Source organism: Hemiscyllium ocellatum, chromosome 39, assembly GCF_020745735.1.
Source record: "Hemiscyllium ocellatum isolate sHemOce1 chromosome 39, sHemOce1.pat.X.cur, whole genome shotgun sequence".
Lineage (NCBI taxonomy): Eukaryota > Metazoa > Chordata > Chondrichthyes > Orectolobiformes > Hemiscylliidae > Hemiscyllium > Hemiscyllium ocellatum.
Window position 1 is genome coordinate 18,678,437 of NC_083439.1, and position 26,383 is coordinate 18,704,819.

Below are 26,383 nucleotides of genomic sequence, written 5' to 3' on the forward strand. Positions count from 1 at the left end.
TTACCTAACACTACGGGCAATTTAGCATGGCCAATTCACCTGACCTGCACATCTTTGGACTGTGGGAGGAAACCGGAGCACCCGGAGGAGACCCACGCGCACACGGGGAGAATGTGCAAACTCCACACAGTCAGTCAGTTGCCTGAGTCAGGAATTGAACCCAGGTCTCTGGCGCTGTGAGGCAGCAGTGCTAACCACTGTGCCGCCCTAAATCTGTACAACCTGACAAAAACTGGATAGATACAATATTTGTAACAATGACAAGTGAGATCTTTATAGACAGAACAATAGTTTGGTAATAACTTTGGAAGCATTCTAAATTTAAAGAAAACCCACACAGTTAAACATCTGTTAACTCTGCAGTACCATGTAATTGACAATAGTTAGAAGCACCTAAGAATCTTATTTTTGTAATGATATTAGTCATTATTGGCAACCCAGCACATACTGAATCATCTAAAACTCTAAAACCAATGTAAGCAAGTTATAAAGTTACAAATTGTTTTGTACTTAAGGACATTCTGTTTATGACATACTATAATTCATATAGGTAAATATAACTTGAAAAATTAAAAATGTAGACTAAGAATGTCTTTTCGTATGAGAAACAAAACAAAATTTTGATTTTGAAAATTAATTACATTTTCTACATGTTGAATTAACAGGTGGCTTCAGTTCTAGAACTGATTAGATTAGATTACTTACAGTGTGGAAACAGGCCCTTCGGCCCAACAAGTCCACATCGACCCACCGAAGCACAACCCACCCAGTCCCTCAGACCCATTCCCCTACATTTACCCCTTCACCTAATACTACGGGCAATTTAGCATGGCCAATTCACCTAACCCGCACATTTTTGGACTGTGGGAGGAAACCGGAGCACCCGGAGGAAACCCACGCAGACATGAGAAGAATGTGCAAACTCCTCACAGGAGGTCGCCTAAGGGGGGAATTGAACCTGGGTCTCTGGTGCTGTGAAGCAGCAGTGCTAACCACTGTGCCACCGTGCCACCCACTAACTAGGTTCATACCTACTACTTTTCCTTCAAATAAAACAACTTTTTTTAAAAATGCAGTTAACAGCAGGAAAGGCTTCAACATCTGAAAATGGTTTAGTCAATAACACAACGTCAATGCAAAAAAGAATTTACAGATTACTTAAGTAAATCTAACTTTGTATATTTCCTTGTAGTGATTTGACACTATCAGCTTACTTGTGTGTAATGCTTTATAATAACTTTACACCGCCCATCATAGCAAACACTGAAAGCAGACTGCCACATACATTTTCTGGATTCGTGATTTTTCATTCCCTATTCTAACACCAAGAGTTCAGATCTCAGTCTTGGTTGACAATTACAGTACAACTTTGCTCAGTAGGACACAGCAACAAAGCACTCCTGCTCCCTGGTGAGTGCAGGAAGAACTGTTTGCAGTACCAATTCGGATAGCAAAACATAACTGCTCTTAGCCAGTCGCAGAAGTCCAATGACAGAGCAATTTTCAGTTAATCCACTCTCTTTCCAAATAAAGGAACCATGAAAGTTGATGCTGTTGCAGGAATTTTAAATTAAACGAGTATTAAACAAACCATGTTATGGCTGATAGTTACAATATATTGTTTCAGAAGTTGAAGGGTCAAACTAAATACAGTATCAACTTTTATTCATCAGAAGTAACTTGGTGTGCCTTTTCATCAAATTCCATTTTAGTATAGATGGCACATCAACTTCCACAAAAATCTTGCTAGATTTTCAAAAGCATATATATGTGTGTGTATATAAAATATATATTATAAAATACTTAGTCCCACCTGCTCCAGACATGTGTAGGTTGACGAGAAAAACAGATACAAAACTTACTTGTCACTGCAATAATCATGATTTAAGCACTGTATTTTAGACAACTTCCTGAACCCCTGTTAAATACTGTGCATAACACATGATGTAAGCTTTTGAAGTTATTTATCGACAAAAATCATGTACACGAAGCTTCTCAAATGATTGTCCCAGTGACCTCAATTTAAACTCAGAACAACGTGACATCCTCTCTTTTCAACAATTGCTGATAGGGTGCAAACCTGTGGCAGATAATACTGATACTTCAGACACTGGCAAGTTATCATTTATTCAATGCAATTGAGTACAATGTAAATTCTGTCATAGATCATCAGGGCCAGGATCCGTGGCGAACCTCTATTTATCCACTTTTGATTTTCTTTTCTACATTTGGCTGTCCATTTAGATGGGTAAGCAGAATATTTTACTTCAATCTATAGTGAACAGAGATCAGGGTAGGTTAGAAATCATTTTAATGCACTTCTCGTAACATTTGGGTGAATTTGACGTTAGCATCTTTCTCTATATTAGAGCGGTGCTAGAAAACACAGCAGGTCAGGCAGCATTCGAGGAGCAGGAAAATCGACGTTTTGGGCAAAAGCCCTTCATCAGGAATAGAGGCAGGGTGCTGCAGAGTGGAGAGATAAATGAGAGGGGTGGCGGTTGGGAGAAAGTAGCATAGAGTACAATAGGTGAATGGGGGTGGGGATGGAGGTGATAGGTCAGAGAGGAGGGTAGCAAAGAGTACAATGGGTGAACGTTGCCCTCCACCTCTTCCAAGACTTCTGTTTCCCGACGCCCAACGCCTCATCTTCACCATGGATATCCAATCCCTCTACACCTCCAACTGCCATGAACAGGGCCTCCAAGCCCTCCGTTTCTTCCTCTCCTGACGTCCCCAGTAGTCCCTTCCACTTCACCTGCACATCCACAAATATCATTTATTGTATTCGTTGCTTCCAATGTGGTCTCCTCTACATTGGGGAGACTGGACGCCTCCTAGCAGAGCACTTCAGGGAACATCTGCGAGACACCTGCACCAATTAACCCCACCCCCCCGTGGCCCAACATTTCAACTCTCCCTCCCACTCTGCCAAGAACATGCAGGTCCTGGGCCTCCTCCACCTCTGCTGCCTCACCACCCGACGCCTGCAGGAAGAATGCCTCATCTTCTGCCTATAAACACTTCAACCCTATAGCATCAATGTGGATTTCACCAGTTTCCTCATTTCCCCTTCCCCACCTCAACCCAGCTCCAGCCTTCCAGCTCAGCACTGCTCTCATGACCTGTCCTACCTGCCTATCTTCCTTTCCTCTCTGGCTTATCACCTTCATCCCCACCCCCACTCACCCATTGACATTGAATCTTAAGGCATTCACACCTTAACAACTTCAAAGTTGTGATGTTGCTTGCCTCACATTAAAGGAGGAGAGCAGTCTTTATGGGACAAAGGTTTCCATCAGCTTTGACAAAGTTTTGTTTTAATCAGCGCCGCCGCCTAAATCACATCTCTGGCTGCTTGTTCATACTTGAATCAGACTCTTCAACGCGTTCATCATGAAGACTATTTGCATCCATCTTAGCAACACTGTCAACTTCCACTCTTCACTTGTTCCTGCTGCCTTCAAAATGTTTACCAAATTTCATTACATCCATTCTATTTCTCAAGCACCTTTGCGCCAACCGCTAACGTACAATATCAACTCAAATTGTTGCTAAGTATACATTTCATTTATTTCTACTGACATACCTTTAAAAATTAAACAGAAAATTTCTACTTCAGTCCTAGATCAAGTTTTTCCTGTAGCCTCACAACTTGGTTCCTTCCTATCTTTTCAATTTGGAAACAAAGACAAAAAGCTTAAAGTTTAAACACTGCTTAAACACACAGTAATTAACTGGTTTCTTCAGACTGATTCCTTAAACTTGTTCTTCAGCCAATTAAATGTACATAACCAAAAAATTAACAGTATAACAGCAGTCAAATTACAATCCCCTAAAAATATGAAATGAACTTATTCACATAACTGGCAAGTTTATAGAAGAGCCTTGCAAGAGCCCCTACCCCGTACATGGGCTGGGCCAGATTTGAAAATTTCTCCAGACTTAGGAATTTGAAAGTGCTTTATAAAGATTTCTCTGTATAGCTCAAAATAAACTCAAAATTAAACTGCAAAGATTTGATGGCCCACAGTATACAGAGGAACCTTGATTATCTAACTGACAGGCAGGGAATATTTTGTTTGGATAATCGAATGCTGGATAACAGTTTAGCCAAGCATCGGGACCTTGCAATCTTGTTTGAATAATTCGAAATTTGAATGCCGGATAATCTAGATTCCTCTGCATCAAGGAAATTTCTTGTGATAAATCCAAGTGTGAATGAATGAAAAGCAAGTTGCATTTGACTAAGTTTCTACCCTATTGCTGCAGAACTACAGTATCTAGGGAACACAGAAACAACCAGTGACAACAAAATGGAGAAAGACCAGGAGTTATAAGTGCCTGAAAACAAATTCTGTGTACAAAAGACACAAGAATCCAGTTCTAGAAGTAGGAGATGATACAGAGTGATATTTTGCTGGACTGTTAATCCAAGGACATAGGTAATATTCTCATGGAATTTGAATTCAATTAAAAATAAATGTGGAATTAAAAGTCTAACGATAACTATGAACCCATTGTTGAATGTCAGAAAATCTATCTGGTTCACTTATGTCCTTTAGGGAATGAAATCTGCTGTCCTTACTCAGTCTAGCATACACGTGATTCCAGACAGTCTGACCTATGTTTGACTGTCCTCTGGGCAATCAGAGATGGGAGTAAGTGCTGGCCTAGTCAGAGACACGCAATCTTGTGAACTAAAAAAAATCAGCTGAACTCAAATATAGTACTACGGTTAATGTTTCTAAAAATCAACCTTATTACAAGTTAAGCATGGCTATCAGTTGGGGTATGGTTAATTAAATCATTTTTGCAGCATGTACATTATTGATGTTGTGATTAAAGAATGTAATTCTGGGTGCAAAATACCAAGGATTAATTGTGCAAGGTCAGCACTATATCAAGGATTTATGTGGGGTTATTCTGTCACTTAAGAATTGATCAAGAAATTTATGGCATGACAATTACATTTATGAATAAATGTTACAGCTGAATTAAACTGCTGCATTGCTGTATGTTCTTAGTCAGTTAAGTTGCATCCATAGCTACATAAAGTATTAACAAACTTGTTTTTATTATTCATATAGTGCGAATTAACTCTACAGAATTTAAAAGAGCTTCCTTTTTGAAAACATTCTTATCTATTATATTTAAAAACTTAAATTAATGGTTATTTGCATCAATGTGAAACAGCTTCACTTTAGGTGTAAATTGGAATTGCAGCAGATGAAAACTTGAGGAATTCTTGTGGTACATTGGTAGTGTTTCTACCCCTAGACCAGGAGGCCCAGCTTGAAGTTCAGAGATAACAACATCGCCAAAGAGGTTAATCAGAGAAAACTTTTCACTACACGAGGTTTATCTGTTTGATAGAGTCAGACTCCAATGTTTGTTTGTTTTCTTCATATGCTACTGTACCAAACCAAACTGGTCAGTGACATTGTGTACGTGTGTTTTATGACTAAAGTACAGTTTTGAAATTTAAAAAAGTCTCACCTGCCTTTACAGAAGCCCATATGGAAAAATAAGCCAGCAGAACAACCCAGACTCCATGGGGCATTTCTTAATTGTACACAACTATATTTACTTTTCGGTGAATAGTCCAAGAAATGGCTGATGAAATTCAATGTGAGCAGATGCGAGTCTTGCACTTTGGAAAAAAGAACACAGGCATGGACTATTTTATAAACGGTGAGAAAATTCATAAAGCCAAAGTATAAAAGGGATCTGGGAGTGCTAGTCCAGGATTCTCTAAAAGTTGACTTGCAGGTCGAGTCCGTGGTTAAGAAAGAAAATGTAATGTTGTCATTTATCTCAAGAGGGTTGGAATGTAAAAGCAGTGATGTGCGACTGAGACTTTATAAAGCTCTGGTTAGGCCCCATTTACAATACTGTTTTGGGTCCCACACCTCAGGAAGGACATACTTGCATTGGAGCATGTCCAGCAGAGATTCACACAGATGATCCTTGGAATGGTAGGCCTAACATAAGATGCATGGCTGAGGATCCTGGGATTGTATTCATTAGAGTTTAAAAGGTGAGGGAAGTTCTAATAGAAACTTACAAGATAATACATGGCTTAGAAAGGGTGGACGCTGGGAATTTGTTTCCGTCAGGCAGGGATACTGGGACTTGTGGGCACAGCTTTAGAATTAGAGGAGGTCAATTTAAAACGGAAATGAGGAGGCATTTCTTCAGCCAGAGTGTGGTGGACCTGTGGAATTCACTGCCGCAGAGTGCAGTGGAGGCCAGGATGTTTGGTGTCTTCAAGGCAGAGATTGATAAATTCTTAATCTCGCAAGGAATTAAGGGATACGGAGAGAGCGTGGGTAAGTGGCGTTAAAATGCCCTTCAGCCATGATTGAATGGTGGAGTGACTCGATGGGCCAAATGGTCTTACTTTCTCTCCTATTTCTTATGGTCTTATATAATTGAAGTACTGGGAGGGTCCAATAACTGAACAGACCCCCATTTAACTTCAGCAGAAGCGTTTTACATTGTTGAAATTAAGACCATTATTGGTCTGCCAGAGTGCACAAGTGAGATTGTTTGCTTTTAAATAAAGTTTTAGGTGTCATATGGACAATCCACAATGACATGCAAGACAAATAATGTCAATGTATTGGATGTCAGACAGTTGTAAACAACTGTTTATCCTGCATGAATTGTGCCACATTGTGCCAACTTCCTGAGTACATCGCTGCGAAATGTGTAAAAGGTTAATATTTGCTCTTGCACCAGTATCAACCTTGGAAGAAAATGCATATTGTCCATTCCTTTTGGGACGTAATACTTGGATAGTGGTAAAGGCTTCAGAATTTCTGATGGTGTCAGTGAAGTATTAAAGGTCACCATTAACCGGCTGGGGTCCCCAAGCTGAAACAACGTGGTTGGCTTGTGAACGTTTTTGATATGCTTGTGTGCACAGGAAGATGATTATGGTTATTGGAAGTCAGTCATCTCAGCTCTAAGACATCTCTGCAGGAGCTCCTCAGAATAGTGTCCTAACCCAGCCATCTTCAGGTACTTCACCAAAAACCTTCCCTCCATCATAAGTGGAGACTGTCACCGATGATTGTACAATATTCAGCACTCCTCAGATAGTGAAGTAGTTACTATCTGACTTCAGACCCCATGCCAGGCAATAACTATCTCCAATCTAATTAATCAATAACAATCTAATTCAATGTCTCATATTATTCAATGGCATTACTATCACTAACGTCCCTACAATTAACATCATGGGGGTTAACTTTGGCCAGAAACTCAGCTGGACTCTCCATACAAATACAATGGCTACAAGAGATCAGGAGCAAATGCTGCAACGAGAATTCCCTTTCTGACTTTCCGAAGCCTGTTCCCCATCTACAAGGCACAAGTCGGAGGTGTGATGGAATAATTCCCACTTGCCGAAATGGGTGCAGCTCCAACAACACTCAAGCTTGATACCACCCAGGAAAAATCAGCCCGCATCCATAAGCATTCAATCACTGATGCTCAGTACACATCGCTATTACTATCTACAAGATGCACTACTGAAATTCACCAAAGAGCCTTAGAGAACACCTTTTAAACCCATATCCACCTTCAATCTAGAGGGACAAGGTGGGGGGGGGGTCAAAGGGGATCACCTAGCTTGTATAAGCTTTAATAAACTTTAATTGTTTGCAGAGGTTGGTGTGTACAAACTACATCTCATGTGCGAAACCTTGGGAAAAGAATGTAACACTTGAATTCCTTCCCTAATGACATTATGGGTTTACCTATGGCACATGGACTGCAGTTCTTCAACAAAGCAGTTCCCTCCACCTCCTCAAGGAATAAAAGCTCGAGATAGGTATTAAATGCTGCCCAATCTGCAACTCCTATGTCTTGCAAGTGAATATTAAAAAATCTGCTTATTTAGATGCTAAATTATGATTTTTATAAGTCTATGCCGATTGGGTATGTTAACTTAGATTTTAGATATTTCTAATCAACTTGTTCAGATATATTATTATACATCTCTGGTGCAGGTGGGACTTGAAGTCGGGCCTTCTGACCCAGAGATAAGAACACAACTGCTGTGCCACAAGAGCTCCTTGAATTGAATTTTTAATCAATATGACTACGTTGGTTTCAAATTTTGAAGATTTTATATTAAATGGCTCATTTTTAAAAAATTTACCGAGCTGAAATTAACAGTGTCGGCTTTACACTTTCAAACACTTCTGAGAAATTGAACAGCCCAGAACAAGTGAAAATATGCATTTGAATTCAATCTCATTTGCAGATTGAGTTAATATCTCACATTTTGGACATTTGAGAACACTGGCCCACATTTTGTGGCCTTAATAATCACAAAACTTTGTTGTTATTCAAAATGACAGCAACAGTAGTTTGTAAATGTACAGTTAAATGTGAAAATTTGGAAAGTGCTGTTGAGGATATCTTGGTCCTAAAAAAGAATCCACTGTTGAAGTCTTCACAAATAAAAATTAAACTGAAAGCAGTGATTTGACACAGAATTCAACCTGACATATAATTTTCGTTTACAGCAACAATTTTTTTTAAAAAACTCATTCATGGGATAAGGCATCGCTGGCTAGGGCAGGTATTCATTGTCCATTGGGCAGTGAACAGTCAACCACATTGCTGAAGGTCTGGAGTAGCATGGAGACCAGCAGTGGTTTCCTTCCCTAAAGGACAATAGTGAACCAGAAGGGTTTGTCCTGACAATCAACAATGCTCATCATTAAACTCTTAATTCCAGATTTTAAAAACTGAATTCCAATTCCATCATCTGCTATTGCAGATCCCCAGAAAATTACCTGGGTCTCCAGATTAACAATCCAACTATAATATCTCTAAACCATCATCTTCCACTACGAAAATGTTACAACTTAAGGGGTACTTGAGTTTTTAATGATTTATCATGTGATGATGCTGCTCCTTTAACATGTTTATGCTATCCTTAGCTTTTGTTTTCCTCCAGAGAGATCATAAAAGCAGTAATTCCGAAAAGTCTGGCTTGAATGGGTTTTAGCACCAATTTGATTATAGCTAACAGATACTGCCTCAGGTATAAGGCTTTCAAGTTAAATAAAAAACACGTACACTGAAAGGAGAGTGGCCAGTTCTCCCAGCTCAGCTTTTCTCTGGTTTGGTTTGATTTGATTTGAAGCAGCCTGGCTGTAAACTGAAAAAGAGGTCAGGCCAGTTAGAGGCTGCTGATCCAAGAAACAGCTACAAGGAAGAATGTATTCCATGCTGCCATCTCTCTCTGTCCACTAAGGTCCTGTGTTTGATTTTACCTTGTTTACCAAGGGGTGTTTATGGGGATTGTTGCAGGAATTTGGAACAGCATCATTAAGTTGATGGAGTCTCTGGGCTTTTGGATAGGTTAAGTGACTCTGTATTCTGTTTTCTTTTGTTTGTGTTACATTCAGTAATCTTGTAAATAAATTCTGTTTTGTTTAAAACTGAGTGGTGTGACAAGCTGCATCTTTCCTGGGATATCCACTTATACCTGCTTAAAACAACTCGCAAAGTTAGGGTCTGGGCTACTTTCTTGAAATGTTTTGAGGGAGTCTGGTCTGGTCCATGACAATCGTGTCATAGTTATAACTGTACAACTGGAAAACGTATGTTTTAGATGTCTATAGTGTCATTACCATTTGTAGATTAGATTAGATGCCCTAGAGTGGAAACAGGCCCTTCGACCCGACAAGTCCACACCAACCCTCCGAAGAGTAACCCACCCAGTCCCATTTCCATCTGACTAATGTATCTAACATTATTGGCAATTTAGCATGGCCGATTCACCTGACCTGCACTGTTGATGAATAAAAATACTAAATATTAAAAATTATATTTTAAAAGCTGAAAAATTAGCTTCCAATTAATCCTTTTCAGACATCGCAATCCTGACCCCATTCTTTTACTCATGCTTTATGCTTTTTTTAAAAATGGGTGTTTTTGCCCTTCCTAGTTTGCAGTGTGAGAGCATTCTCAGTCTAATTGTCTGTTCAATTTTCTTGGTGATTTTACAGTTGCTATATACCAATACCAATGCAAGAATGAGACTATCAGTCATTTGTAATGGAGGCAAAAAACATCGAGTACAGTGAAATGCTGCTGTTGGGATAGATCAAATATTGTAATTTAAATGTGTTATATGCAAATAGCTCAGTTTATTCTATTTTATCTTCTGTTGTGTAATAAACTTCTGTTTTATTGTTAAAGCCAGATCTGGCTGTGTTTCAGTTAAAGACCACCTTGTGAACTAAACCAAAAAAAATGATCTTTTTAGCTATATTTCAGGCTAGATTCTGACTGACTTGTTAGTGGGCGGCACGGTGGCACAGTGGTTAGCACTGCTGCATCACAGCGCCTGAGACCCGGGTTCAGTTCCCGACTCAGGCGACCGACTGTGTGGAGTTTGCACGTTCTCCCCGTGTCTGCATGGGTTTCCTCCGGGTGCTCCGGTTTCCTCCCACAGTCCAAAGATGTGCGAGTCAGGTGAATTGGCCAAGCTAAATTGCCCGTAGTGTTATGTAAGGGGTAAATGTAGGGGTATGGGTGGGTTGCGCTTCGGCGGGTCGGTGTGGACTTGTTGGGCTGAAGGGCCCGTTTCCACACTAAGTAATCTAATAATGTCAGTTGGGATCATAAAAGTATTCAAAAGTTATGTTGTCAAGATTCAACAAATTGTACAAATTCAATGCAAATAATTTACAAAATATGATTGATTAGAACGGTTAGATTATTAAGTGATACACAAGTTGATATGCCAAAGAAAAAGATTTAATGATACAAGTTTAACATTCATGTAACCCAGAGATTAAGGGAGGATTTGGAAATCTAATGAAAGTCAAACAGGAAACTTCAGGACAGTAGGAGAAATAATTTAAATGCTTCTGACCAAATGCTGCAGCTCTGTTACTATGACAGATGAATCAAAATAAACCATGTTCTATGCGCAGCTAAAGCATAAACATCTTCTAGAGTGAAAAGTGGCATCACATTCCCTCCAACCACCCAAATGTGAAAAAGGAGCACTACAAGTTTGTCACAATTGTATTATTGTTATTTTGACAGTGGAAGTAGAGCAAAGCTGCCAATTTAGTTCAGTAGGAACCACATATTTTAGCCACTCAAGCTTATTCCATTATTTAATTAGACCATGGCTGATAGATACCTCAAATCTGTTTGCTTGCCTTTGAACCGTAACACTCAATGCTTATGATTAACAAAAATTAGTCAATGCCAGGTAATTGTCACAGCATCCAGGTCTTCTAAATAACGGAACAACAGTTTTCCATTACATGTTATGAAAATATAAGCACTATCTCAATTCAGATGTCTGAATTAGCCATCTCCAGTGTAGACATTACATTCCTCTCCTATGAATTCTCTTTGAAGAAGAAATAGGTTTTCAGTATCTATTAAATACTTCTAGTTTTTAATATTGTATTTCCACTCAATTAGTTCTCATTCTTCTCAATTTAAAAGAACACAGTATTAATTTATGCAACCTGTCCCCATAACTTAACCTTTACAACGTTTCCTCTGTCACCCCCATCCCTTTAATGTCAACAGCCCTCCTTTGATATGAGGTGCTCAGAATCAAACATTGTATTCCAGAAGGTCCCTGATGAGGGCTCATCTCAAGCATAGCTTCCTCCTTTGTATTCCAACCCTTGCGATAAAAGCCAACATTCCACCAGCTTTTCTGATTAGTTTGTACTTGTGCGTTGGATTCTAATTATTTGTTTATCTGGATACCCTTCTACTCCTCCACAATTTCTATTCTGAACAGTATACATTGAAAGAATGTTTCAATAAAAGTACACAATACATTGCAGTTTGATTCACTCAGCCAAGCTAGCTTGAATTTGCTGTACTGAGTACAGTCTTTTGTCCACTTCATACATAATTCCAAAGTATTCAATAACTTTATATATGCGGACAAAACTTGTTGTCAGTACTCCTTTTATTAGAAGGGAAATGATGATTACAGCCTTACAGTTGAGATATTAAAGAGTTAATTTGCTGTGCTGACCTGCAGAAAATTGGATGTCCCAAGGCTAGGGTGGGATGTCTCGGTCTTACAGGTAGACGACTGTAAGGAATTTACATTCCCATCCTTGCCATTCAGAGCCATTTGCATGGCCATTTTCTAGTTATTCAGAGTAAAAGAATTACATCATCATCCTCTTCAAAGTCAATAAGAAAAATCCAATTGGAATTTTGACTTCTCCCCTGTAGTTAAAAAAAATTCACAATAGATTTGATCATTAAGGAATGGTTTACATTGTATTTTTTCTGGAAATGATGTGGTCACTGCATTGAGTCTTGAGGGCATGTGACTGGGGAGAGGGGATGGCTGTGAGTTGTCATGTGGGCATTACGGACTGTGGTGTAAAGATTTTTGGGTAAAGAATGGACTGTTTCCTTTGTTCAGAGAGCTCTCGACACGGCTCCACGAGCCCTGTGAAGTGTGTTAAAGGGTTTCTCCAGAAAGCTTGTTCTTACTGTGCTTAATAGAATTTTGCTTGTTCACAGAAGTTGGTGTCTGCAGTTGCATCAAGTGTGTAAAACTCTCGGGAAAGAGAATGTAACACAGTATCTTGGAGTGCACGGAACACTGGAAGCACAACATTAAAAGATTGAATAATGCACAATTTTATCCCATAAATTTATTCTCCCCCTGGAGATTTAGTTTGATTACTCATGCTTGTTGCCACCTTGTGAGCAAGTACCTCTGCAAAATGATAAAGAATGAGGATGTGTTTATAACAGCGTTAGGCCCAATTATAATGAATTCCAAAGAAAAGAAGCTACATAGAAATAAAAGTGAAAATTATTTGTTTGTGTGGTTTTATAAATCATAAACCTCAGTCATTACAAGGTCACTTGAAGTTCTGTCAAATGCAAGGCTATTAAGATAGCTGATTTTTTAAAACCAAGAAATGTTTAGGAAAAATAGAAAATGCAAAGCTGTCTAAATTGTTCCAAACTAACCAGTTATACACCTCACAAGCAATTCATGATGTATTAGAACTGTTGCAGTTGCATGGTCATAGCTTTCTGAACTAGTTGAAAGCCTTAGTTCTTACATGTTATTTCTATCACTCTGCCAGAAGATCATGGTTTTAAGTTCCACTCCAAATGTTTGATTATATAACTAAACCAGTATTGAAGAGAGGGGCACTGCTGGGGACCCCAACTGCCTCTCAGACAGCTTTACAGAATCCTATGGCACTAATCAGGGAACAGGCAGGAGACTGGAAGAACACTGCAAGCCACACAGTATAAGGAGGTGGAGAAGTCGACATTTTGGATATAACCCTTCTCCAGGAATGGAGGTGGGAGTAGGAGTGGCTGCAGATAAAGAGAGGTGGGGGGGCGAGGGGTTTGGGTGGAGAGAGGGTTGGAATGGTGAGGTAGTGATAGGTGAACAAAGGTGTGAACTGTTGGTGGATGGGGGGGATGAATCCGGTTGATAGCTGGAAGGAAGGGCGCGTAGGTGGTTTAGAAGGGAGGACGCAGGGTTGAAAGGGATTCAGGGGATGGTTGGAAATGTTATCTGAAATTGAAGAACTCAATGTTGAATTCTGTAGGCTGCTCATGTGGAAGATAAGGTGTTTAGACTAGATTACTTACAGTGTGGAAACAGGCCCTTCAGCCCAACACGTCCACGCTGACCCGCCGAAGCGCAACCCACCCAGACCCATTCCCCTACAATTACCCCTTCACCTAACATTAGGGGCAATTTAGCATGGCCAATTCACCTGATCTGCACATTTTTGGACTGTAGGAGGAAACTGGTGCACCTGGAGGAAACCCATGCAGACACGGGGAGAATGTGCAAACTCCACACAGGTCAGTTGCCTGAGGCGGGAATTGAACCCGGGTCGCTTGAGGCAGCAGTGCTAACTGCTGTGCCACCGTGCTGCCCAACAATTCCTCCAATTTGCAGTCTGGTTTACTGTGGCATTGGAGAAGGTTGAGGATGAACATGTTGGATAGGGAGTGGGAAGGGAACTGAAACGAGCGATGACCAGGTCAGGCTGGCCCTTATGGGCCCAGCTGAGATGCTCGGCAAAATGTTCCCTAACTGTACATTTGGTTTTCCCGATATAGAGAAGACCACACTGAGAGCACCAGATTCAGTAAACTAGGTTGGAGAAGAGGCAGGTGAACCTCTCTCGCCTTGAAGGACTATTTGGGGCCCTGGATGGAGATGAGGGAGGTGACGTGCTGGCAGGTTTTGTATCTTTTATGGTCACAGGGGAAGATAGTTGTGGGGGCTGGTGGGGAGAGTGGCGCAAGCCAAGGAGTGATGAAAGGAACAGTCAGGGAGAGGTGGGAAGGGAAAGCTGTTCTGGATGGTGGGGTCTAACTGGAGTGGCCGAAGGTGTTCGAGGATGATACACTGGATGCAGAGATGAATGGAGTGGAAGGTGAGGATAAGGAGTACCCTGCCTTTATTATGATTGGTGGGGTTTAGAGCAGTGGAGCAGGGAATGGAGGTGGTCTGGTGGATGGCTATCTGGATGTGAAAGCAAGGATTACATTTGTAGGGAAAGCTACTGGGGGCATTGGTGGGAGTGTGGTACGAACTAAAAAGTGACGAATGGAATGGTCCTTCTGGAAGGCAGAGAGGGGTGGGGACGGGAAGATATTCTGGGTGGTGGGGTCGAATTGGAGTTAGCGGACACTTTTGAGGATAACCTGTTGAATGCATTGCCTAGTGGGATGGAAAGTGAGCACAAGCAGAGACCTTGTTCTCACTTTGCTCTCTTCCCACACTTGCAGATTCAGCAAAGTAAATTTTTGAACTTCAAACATTTGCAAGAAGAAATACTTTCAGAACTTAACAGGAATTGACTTTGACGTTTTCTCAGCCAAAACTTAACAATAACACAATACTCATGACTTCAGACAAGGATATTAGAGCTTTACCAAACATTATATAGCAGGGAAGGGGAAGAGATGAAAATTTTTCACTGTAGGGATTCTATGAACAGACAGACACCAGAATCCAGGATGTAGCATTGACAAAGCAGCCAAGTTTGTCAATAGTCTAGAAACTCTGACAGTCAAAAGCTGAATGGCAACAAGCTTCACAGCCTCATTATACTTCAGGTTCCGGCTCACCTCAGTTCAAGCCAGAAGTAGAGGAGTTGGAAACAGGAAAACATTCAGACTTCAGACTCCAAGTTCTCCCCAACACAAGGCTCAAACTAGCCCAATTTTTATAATTAAATGACCCCCTCGTTCCACCCACTTGGATATAAAGGGGAAAAAATATTAAAGGTTACATTGCACCCAAGTCTCAAAAGCCAGTGCAATAGGTGAAAAAAAACCTAGATTTTACTGGTGCAGGATTTGCAGAGGCAGTTTTTGCAGAGCTGTAAGACAATTCCAAATAGTGGAAATGAAAAGGAAAAGAAGAGCACACAGGGCTGAAAGCAATCATTGCGTGAGGGCAGGGAAGGGACTGGTGATGCTATGTGGAAGTGAACATTTGACAAGAGCTGAACATTCTGACTTATCAGTAGTTTGTGGAAACATAGATGTCAATTTAGAAAGTATACTGAACTTTGAGATAGAAAGATATTGATTAAAAATTGATAACATCTCGGGGATGGGGACAGTCAACACAGACAGTGTTACACAAGGTTTGTAAACAGGGAATAAATGAAAAAAACCAAAAGATGTTTCTTCTTCATCATTTTTCGCTTGAAGTGAGATCGGGGGATTAATGGAGTTTAGGGCACAAGCACTATAAGGCAACAGAAATCAAAAAGGACAGTTTCAATTTTGTCTGTCAAAAAGTTTTGACAAGATTTGATGTCATGCAAACAATGCAGATTCAAGCAAAACCTTGGAATTAAAAGAAGGTTAAAGGGTCTGTTCCATGCTGTACATCTCCATGACTCTGTGTGTATATATACATATATATATATATAAAAACGTGATTGCCTGTTTAAATGTCACAGTTGGAATATGAATTATGAAAAGGAGGGGACAAGAGCAATACTAGAATACATGCACCATGACCTTGTGGGGATAGCAAAAGCAACACCACAGAAGTTGTCAAAATATTAACAGTAAGGGAAACTGAGTACATGAGAAGGAATGTGCTGATGAAATAGAGGGAAAAGAACAAGTTATGAATCATTTGCTAACAGGACTTCAGTGATAAAACTCATTAGCAGAGTCAGAGAGGAATTCTTATGACTTTTATTGTGGGAATGAAGAGTCCTAAAAAAAAAGTGAAGACAGTTTAGGAACTTGCCAAGGGAATTACAAATAGAAAGACATCCAAGAGTCTGAAACTAGAAAGTTATCAAAGGATGTCTGCCTGTTGTGATCCAAAGGTAGCTTTGGGGTGACAAGCTATGGATCGATGATTTGGGGGCAAAGTGGTTGTGTCAAAGGTTGCATAGTGGTTTGAAATTGTAACCGAGAAAGAAAAACAGGTTTGCAATGAAGAAAGTAACTTCAGGAGGGATTGCTTTTGAGAAAGGACAGAAAGTGAGGACTGCAAATGCTGGAGATTAGAGTGGTGCTGGAAACGCACAGCAGGCCAGGCAGAATCCAAGGAGCAGGAAAGTCAATGTTTCGGGCAGGAGCCCTTCATCAGGTTAACTAATGAGTCAAGCTTTGGAAATACCAGAGAGGAAAAAAGAGAGAACAGAAATGGGGAAAAGGTGAAGGAAGGGCAAGTGTTGACAGTGAACAGAGATATTTTCACCCTCGAATGGGCAAGAAAGAGATTAAATTGTATGTATGTAAAAGCATCGAGTATCATTAAAAAAAAAACTGGGGAGGGGTACGATCAAGCAATTTTAATATTTTTAGGGGCAGCTGGCAGGGCTGTCCCCTTTCACCATTGCTTTTTAGGTGGTGATTGGAGGCCATTCGTAGGGATCCCAATATATCAGCTCCAGAAGTGGAGTCAAAATCAGATAAGATCTCATTGTATGCAGACAATGTACTTTTTTTTTGACAAATCCAGCAGTTTCGTGCCTTGCCTGATACAATGCATTCGTGCGTTTGGTGCTTTTTCAGGGAATAAGATTAATTTTGCTAAATCAGAGGCTATGCCTATGGGGGTCTTTTAAAGGAGCTAGCTCTTGAGGGCTACTATAGATTCCCATTTAGGTGGTCATGGTCGGGGGGGGGGGGGGGGGTTGTGTGTATTTGGGCATATTCATTACTCCAGTTCTGGATTGGCTGTTTAAAGCTCATTTTATTCAATTATTTGGAAAAATTAAACAAGAGCTTCAAAGATGGGAGGCACTTCCAGTCTTATGGCTTGGTCGGATAGTGCTTATTAAGATGAATATTCTCCCTTGTTTGTTATACCCTATACAGATGCTCTCCCTGATTTTCAATAAACAAATACTCAGGAGGCTGAATGGCTGGTTCAGCTCCTATATCTGGCATTGTAAGCCCCCCCCCCATTAAATTAGCCAAACTGCAGCTGCCTCACAGATTGGGGGGAATGGACCTTTCAGACATTAAAAATGACCAATTAAGCTTGCTTTTGACCTACGTGAGTGTTTGGGTTTGTGGGGATCTTCTCTAAATATGGCTAGATATCGAAGCCTCCCAGGCAAGGTGCCCCCTTACCAGTTGCTGTTTTTAGACAAGATGAGGACATTTAGGGAATATTGCCATAACCCAATAGTCATCAATACTATTAAAGCACGGAGGACAATTCGGCAGAGGGAAGGCAATATTGGCAAAACATCTTTGTTTACATCTTTAGTGGGTATGCTGGGTTTTTAAACGGGGTAAAATAGATTCAGGATTTAAATTTGGGCAGCTAGGGGTGTGTCTTGCATGGGTGATTTATTTGAGGGACACGTAACGATATCCTCCAATCAGTTAGTACAGAAGGACGAGTTATCTAATAGAGACCTCTTTCATTTTTTTTCAAGTTAAGGATTTCATTCAAAAAAGACCACACTTTTGACTGATCCCTGCAAATCCGACAGAGAGAGGGGGGTGGTAAGGGCTAAGAGTACACTCTCACCCAGTACTTTATATCATCAGTTGGGGGGTGCCCCCTCAGATGAGTCTGATCGACTCTGCAAGATGTGGGAAAGAGAGCTGGGTGTTGAAGTTTCCTCGGAGGCATGGAAGGATATTTGGGAGAATGCAAGGAAGGTATCAATTTGCAAGAGGACCCATGCTTTACAGTTGAAGACTCTCCACAAGGTCCACTTGGCACCTGACTGTCAAAATTTAAACCAGGGATATCTTCAGCATATCCCAAGTGCAAGGTCTGCATGGGCACTCTTACCCATTGTCTTTGGTCTTGCGATAGGCTTCAAACATATTGGAGTGCTGTGGCAGGCACAATGGAGAGGATTTTGTGTGTAGGGATGGAGAAGGACCTTATCTCTCTCCTTTTGGGCCTACCCACAGTATTTCCTGCAGATGTGCATAAGAAAAATCTTTTCAATATTCTCACGTTCTGTGCAAGAAAGAATATCTTACTAGGTTGGGTATCCAAAAAACCCCCAGGCCTGTCGGGTTGGCGGAAGATTGTTATGGACCATATTCCCCTGGACTTTCTCACAAATGTGGTACACCACAAAACTGAGAATTTTTACAAGACATGGCAGCCCTTTTTGGAATAACTTCAGATTTATTTGCCAAACTAACAAGGGCTTTTATATAGCTGTAATTATTGTGTTTCGCAAGACAAATATCCAGGGAGGAGGAACTGTGAATGTATGAGTGTTTTGTTTGACTGGGCTGAGTTATTACTATTTATTTGTTTGTTGTTGGTTATTTATTTATGTATTTAGTTAAATAGCTAGTTGAGGTTTTTTTAAAATTCTATATTTTCCTATTATGTTCATACACTTGTACATGAGGGTAGTTGGTTTTATTTTATTATTTGGGGGTTTTTTTGTACTGTTTTGAATTGCATTGTGTTTTGCACTTGTAATGTTAAAAATAATATATTTTTTGAGGAAAAAATAGATTTATTTAAAAAATGGGGAACTAGAAACATTGACAGAAATTTGGCTCAGGTCAAAAAAGGTCTAGCATCTCAGATTATAACAGTTTTTGTATAGGTACAGTCGGTAAAAAGGAAGATGTAGCAGACTTCATTTGAGATAGTATCATTGCCCTTGAACGAAATGCAGTTCCTAAATTAGAATCTATGTGGTTGGAGGTGAGAAACAGCAAGAGAGCAGTGACCTTGGTGGGTAATTATTACAGGCTTCCAAATAGTGGGAAGGAGGAATGAGCTGTCAGAGGAAGTGTTGGAAACTGGTACAATTGCAAAATTTAAGAGGCATTTGGATGGGTATATGAATAGGAAGGGTTTGGAGGGATATGGGCCGGGTGCTGGCAGGTGGGACTAGATTGGGTTGGGATATCTGGTTGGCATGTACAGGTTGGACCGAAGGGTCTGTTTCTATGTTGTGCATCTCTATGACTCGAAGTAGAAGTAGTAGATGGAACTCTGCAAGACAAGTAGGGTTGTGATCAGTGGTGATTTCAATCACTGCAGGGTAGACTGAGAAAGAGGTACAGTGTGCAGCACAGAAGGAGAGAAATTCTTGCAATGTGTGCAGGAGAATTTTCTGGAACAGGACATTTGTAGTCCTACCAGGCAGGAAGATGTGCTGGATCTGGTCATAGGAAATGGGGTAGGCCGAGTGGAGAATCCAAAACAAGCATTTGAGAAACAGCAATCGTAATAAGAGAAGGTTCAATATTAAATTGGAAAAGAACAGAGGTACTAAATGAGTACTTTGCTTTTGCCTTTACCAAATTAGAAAATAGTGATAATAGCGTAGTTGAAAAATTAGTGTGTAGCAACTGAGCAGTACAGTGATAGATGAAGAAGAGGTGCTAACAAGGCTGGCAGTCTTCAAGGTAGAGAAGTCACATGTCCTGATGGGATACATCCTAGCTTTTTGAGAGGGGTAAAGGAGCAAATTCCAAAGCCATTATTTGAAATTTTCTCGGTCTCTCTGAACACAGAACTGGTCCCGGAGGAGTTGGAAGGTCATGTTGCAGCTGTACAGGACATTGGTTAGGCCACTATTGGAATATTGCGTGCAAATCTGGTCGCCTTCCTATCAGAAAGATGTTGTGAAACTTGAAAGGGTTCAAAAAAGATTTACAAGGATGTTGCCAGGGTTGGAGGATTTGAGCTATCGGGAGAGGTTGAATAGGCAAGGGCTATTTTCCCTAGAGTGTTGGAGGCTGAGGGGTGACCTTATAGAGGTTTATAAAAGGTTTCATGAGGGGCATGAATAGAGTAAATAGACAAAGTATTTTCCCTGGGGGGTGGGGGGGTCCAGACCTAAAGGGCATAGGTTTAGGGTGAGCGGGGAAAGATATAAAAGACACGTAAGGGGTAACTTTTTCACGCAGAGGGTGGTACATATATGGGATAAGCTCCAGAGGAAGTGGTGGAGGCTAGTATAATTGCAACATTTCAAAGGCATCTGGATGGGTATATGAATAGGAAGGTTTTGGAGGGATATGGGCCAGGTGCTGACAGGTGGGACTAGATTGGGTTGGTATGTCTGGTCGGCATGGACGGGTTGGACCGAAGGGTTTGTTTCAGTGCTGTACATCTCTATGACTGCAAACGTGAAACCATTGTTTAAGCAAAAGGCAAAGAATAAATCAGAAACTACAGACCTGTCAAACTGACTCAATAGTGGGAAAACTGATGGAGGCTTTGAGAAAGTGAAGACTGCAGATGCTGGAGAACAGAGTAAAAGGTGTGATGCTCAAAAAGCACAGCAGGTCAGGCAGTGCCCAAGGAGCAGGAGAGTCGATGTTTCGGGCAGAAACCCTCATCAGGAATGTGGTGGTGGTGGGGGGGGGGGGGAGAAAATGAGAGATAAATAGGAGGCGGGGCATGGGGGAACCTTGAAATACGATAGGTAGATGAATGTGGGGGGGGGGGGGGTGATGGCAATAAGTCAGAGCAGAGGGTAGAGTGGATAGGTGGGAAGGACGATGGACCAGCAGGACAGTTCAAGAGGGCAGTGCCAAGTTGGAGCGTTGGATCTGGGAACAAGGTGGGGGGTGGGGCAATGAGGAAACTGGTGAAATCAACATTGGTACCTTGCAACCACATGACATCAAGGTGGAAGATAAGGCTTTCTTTCTCCACGCGTTGGGTGACTAGGATTTGGCAGTGGAGGTGACGTAGGACTTGGCGGAGTGGGAAGGGGAGTTGAAGTGTTCGGCCACAGGACGGTGGGGTTGTTTGGTTTGTGTGTCCTGGAGATGTTCTCTGAAATGTTCCACAAGTCAGCATTCTGTCTCTCCAATGTAGAGGAGACAGTAGATGAGGTGTTTGGAAGTGCAGGAAAATCTCTGGTGGATGTAGAAGGATCCTTTGGGGCCCTCGATGGAAGTGAGATGGGAGGTGTGGGCGAAGGTTTTACACCTCTCGCTGACGGAATGGTCTCTGTGGAATGCTGATAGGGGTGAGAAGGAAAATATATCTCTGGTGGTGGGATCTGACTGTAGGTCACTGAAATGGCAGAGGACGATGCATTGTTTTCGGAGATTGGTGGGGTGGAAGGTGGGGACAAGTGGATTCTACTGTTTTTGCGGTTGGAGGGGTGGTGTTCACGAATGGAGGTGTGGTAAGTGCAGAAGATGCGCTGGAGGGCATTGTTGACCATGTGGGAGGAGAAATTGTGATTCTTGAAGTGTCCTACCTGTCCATCTTCCTTCCCACCTGTCCGTTCCACCCGCCGCTCCAACCTACCACCATCAGCCTCAACCCTCACCTGCCTATCGCATTCCAAACTACAATCACCCAGTCCCACCCCCTCCTGATATTCATCTCTCAGTCCCCTTGGGGGCCTCCCACATTCCGCACTCCTCTACTTCACGGACGCTGCCTGTCCTGCTGTATTTTTCCAGCACCACATTTTGACTCAACATGGCTTTGTCAAGGCCATGTAATGTCTGACAAATTTGGTTTCTTGGAAAAGATAGAACATAGAACAATACAGCACGTTACACATTGGATGATGGTACTGTTCTGGATGTTATATATTTGGATTTTCATAAAGCATTTGTATGATGCTACATGGCAGATTGGGTGGCAAATTAAAAATATTTAGGATTGATGGGTAATTAGTGTCATGGATTAGATATTGGCTAAAAAGATAAGAAACAGATGTAGATGGGCACTTCTAAGATTGGAGACAAGTTGAAAGTGCTGTTCCCCAGGGACCAATGTAAGAACCCTTGCTTTTTCTTATTTATAAATGATTTGGACGTTTAGTGTTGAGCAAAAAAAATCTATATTTTTAGATGGTACTAAATTAGGGAGAATAGTGAATTATGAGGATGATGCTGAGCAACATTGACAAGTTGGACAAAAAGACAGATGCCTGGCAGATTAATTTCAATGCAGAGAAATATGAGGAAACACAGAGAGACAGTACAGGGTCAATGTTATGACTGAGAGGAGCAGACAGGTTCACATGCATAGTTCTCTGAAGGTGGTCAGGCACTTGTAACAGTTATTAAGGCGGCTTACAGGTTACTTGGGTTTATAAATAGAGACACAGGGGTATAATATCAAGGAAGTGGTGTTACACCTCCTCAAATCATTAGTCAGATCATATTTGAGGCATTGTGTTCAGTTCTGGGTACCTTATTTAAAGATACCCTGGAGACAGTGCAAAGGAGATTTACTAGAATGATGCAGGAATGAGGGATTTTAGATACTAGGAAATGTTAGAGAAACTGGACTTATTTTCCTTAGAGCAGAGAAGATTAAGAGGTGACCTTATTGAGGTGTTCAAAATTATGAACAATTTTGACAGGATAAAGAAGGATATTATGTTTCCACCATGGTAGTTCACTAACTCACAATTTCAAGATTATCAGCAGGAAAGCTAGGAGTGAGAGGAAAAGAAACCTCCACTCAGAGGATTATTAGACTGTGCTATCTGGGAGTGTGGTTCGGGGAGATTCCATAGGGCAGCTCTTTCTGGAGCTGGTGCAGACTTGATGAATTGAATGGCCTCCTTCTGTATTGTAAAATTCCATGATTCGACTCAAGTCTTTCTGAATTTGATCGGTCTGATCTTTGCGCAGAGTAATAATTTATGAGACAGTTGTTTAATTATATTTTTCCTTGATCCAGACAAAAACTATTTACTGTTTGCCTTAAATCAATTGAGTCCACTTCAGGATCATTCGATCAGTATTGTGCATTTCAATTTTGCAGAGATAACATTATTATGGCACAGAAAAGTGAATGGGAAGGATCACTGAAGAAGGGTGTATAATGTATAGTACAGGTGCAGCCTTCTGCTATGGCACATAGCACAGACAAAAGGTGAAATGAAAATTAAATTGAAGACACAGAGGTAATAGGGAATACCACAGATAGAAGTTAGTTCCAAAAGGGAGAGATCACAACCACAAAGATTTTTCTCACAAACTTCTGGGCTTGTTATCAGGGTCAAATAGAGGTCAGAAGCCTGCACCAAGGGACACACATTTCCTGTGATTTGGTTAATTTGTGATCATAATGCAGGCTCACCAATAGGAGGCTCTCTATTACTGAAGCAGTAAATGAAAGAAAGCCCTGTCTCCATCTTGAAGTGTTTTCTCTCATGTCAAAAGTAAACAGAGTTACCAACGTGAAGGAGGAATACTTCCACAGCATGACTTACTGGAGGAGCTGAAGCCCGGTAATTGGTTGAGGTCTGAAATCCTGCCTAGATAGTCAACCCCACCCTTCTATCTTAGCCTTCCAGGCAGAAGACCGTCTTAAGGTATCTATACTATTCATGATGCCTTTAGGTGTCTGGAGGTTGGCTAGAGTTTTCCTGTCTCAAGTCACTGCTTCCAGGTAGGAAGCCTGCCATACAAAACCATCCCTGCAACCCTCTTCAACTACTTGGCTCCAGCACTCATAGCACCTCTATCCATTATCCTCTCTGGGAAGAAAAGAGAGAAAAAAAAAATGATGAGCCAGCAGCATTAAATTTCAAACCCACCCTCTCCCGGAAGAAAGGGCCTGTAAAGCTGAGAATAAGACATTATGATCAGACTTGTATACTTCAAAATAGAGCTCCAGTACAACCAGTATAACAAGATTTTCCTTAGAGATAAACTCACCAACCCCTCCCTGAGTCAGGACCCAAATATTCAGCACTTCAAAAAGGAGTCAATGTAGGAAGGGGTTCAATGTTTCCTTAAAAATGTTCAGCTACCCACTCTGGCAACTTACAAAGGTCTGTCCATTTAAGACTTGTGTCATGACACACAACAAATTTAAAAGCCTACACTTATAACTCGTGCTTTACAAAAATAAAACTTTAGGGGGCATTTTGTTCGAGACAGAAGAGGAGCAAAGTGAGAAACATAATGATCACATGTTGTCGTCGTGAATGTAACAGAAAATAAATACACAGATGAGGATGTAGTGTCTTTTTGTTGAGAACCAGGTGTGGAAGTGGATTGAAAGTGGTTCAGTGAAAAGGGGAATGAGGAAAACAATACCCAAACATGTGCACTGCATTTACAAGAAAAGAGCATAGAAGAATACATGCCCTGCCAGTGACAAAACCCCACTCTTTCAGTAAACGTGTCACACTGTGAGCATAGGGGAAAACAGTCACAAGGACTGACCTCATTGTTGCTGTCAAAGTATACAGTAGCTTTGGTCAAATGTACCTTAAATTATGGGGAGGCTGAACTGTTCAAAAAAAAATTTCCTAGTATCAGGAAACCACGAAATATGGAAGTCTAAAACTGAGGAGTTCACTTTGATAATCCTTGTAGTTTAAAAGTGGCTGAAATGAAAATATCCTGTTGAGAGATATGTAGGAAGAGATTAATAGTCTAATAGCCTACAAAGTACTAATTTGTAAAACAAATCATAAAAAAGGTACTGGTTGAGTCTGTTCCCTTTATGGAGTGTTGTTTCAAAGACAAAACGAAACAAAATATAATCAAGTGCACAGCTGAGAACGGAAGCCATGTAAATGCAGAAAGCTGCCTAGATGGTGCGTCTGCAAAGGTTCTAGTCTTTTTTTCTTGCACAGATTACAAACTACCTCACCTAAAGCAGACAAATAGTGACAAAGAATTGATAATGCTTTGCTAAGTGTCAGAGGAAGAGCTCCGTAACGTATCCTAGCAGGCAGAAATCAAAGAAAGCTGGTCTACAAATCACAAATAAAACGTTACGAAAACAACTTGAACCCTTCCTATTCATGAATAATTTATGGGAATGTGAGTCATACGTAATAAATCTACTGAACTCAAATCACATAAAAGAACAAAGTTAGAGAAACCTCATCATTTCTGTGTATACTTTTTGTGTTCAACTCACTTAAACATTTTACGGGGGGCGGGAACTAAAAAAAAGCAATGAAAATACAATGCACAAAAACACTCTTCACAGTACACACCTTTTCTATGCAGCCATAATTTTCGTTTTTGAACAAAGAATGTTTGACTCCTTGAGTAAAGGAAGTTGCCTCTGGCTAATGCTGGGCTGTACTGTCAGTATCTGAGTGCACCAGATGTCTGCAATGGTCAAAACAACATGTTCTGCTGTGGTGCATATTAGCTCCAGCCTATCACTCTGCAACGTACTGTTTTAACAATGAGGCAGACTTACAGCAAGCATAGCAACAGCCGTGCAAGCTGATTGGCTGGCAGCAATAGAAAAACCCCAGTGTCAAACTCTACTATAGTTTCCTGTTCAGCAATAGTGATTCCTTGTTTTCAGCTGCAGGCAGGTAAATTAAAAGTTGAGTCCAACAATAGCAATTTTGGACTAAGCCACTGTAAATATTAAAGTACACATAAGCTAGACATGTAAATTGAAACAAAGCTTAAAACATCTCTACATTCATGAACAGGGGTTATTAAAAATGTGGTTTTGATCCTTCCTACTACAAAATCCGGACAATGCACAATATAAACTCATTTAAATTATTCTTCTTAGTTAATTCTAAAGGATAGCTCCCCCACGTGGAGGTCGAGCCCCAGATGGGATCGCAAACTAATTCTGGAGGTCGTGAGTTCTGAACCAGCAACTGCCGCCATGGAACTCGAGCCCAACAGCTGTGATCCCACTCTCAAAGGTCTGAAAACTCACTGGCCCTTCCATACCCCAATCTCACAAAGGTCACAACCATTTTTAACCCTGAAAATGGGGTAACAATGGGAAAACGTTTAGGAGATAATGCTGTTAATTGTTATGAAATCAGAGAAAAGTCACTAGATCTTTATCTTCAAAAAAGTAGTTTTATCCTCATGTAACATAGAAACTAGCCCTTTGATCCAACTTATTCGTGCCGACCAGATGTCCCATTTGTAAGCATTTAACCTCTAAACCCTTCCT

General features: G+C 40.9%; 1 protein-coding gene across 1 annotated transcript in view; it reads right to left on the minus strand.

Annotated features, from left to right (window-relative positions):
• Positions 1-25,536, minus strand: part of atosa (atos homolog A) — a 70,257-nt gene extending 44,721 nt beyond the window's left edge. The window contains exon 1 of the mRNA XM_060853046.1: positions 25,443-25,536. The gene's annotated coding sequence lies outside the window, so the exon portion shown is untranslated. The remainder of the gene's footprint in view (positions 1-25,442) is intronic.
• Positions 25,537-26,383: the final 847 nt, after the last annotated feature.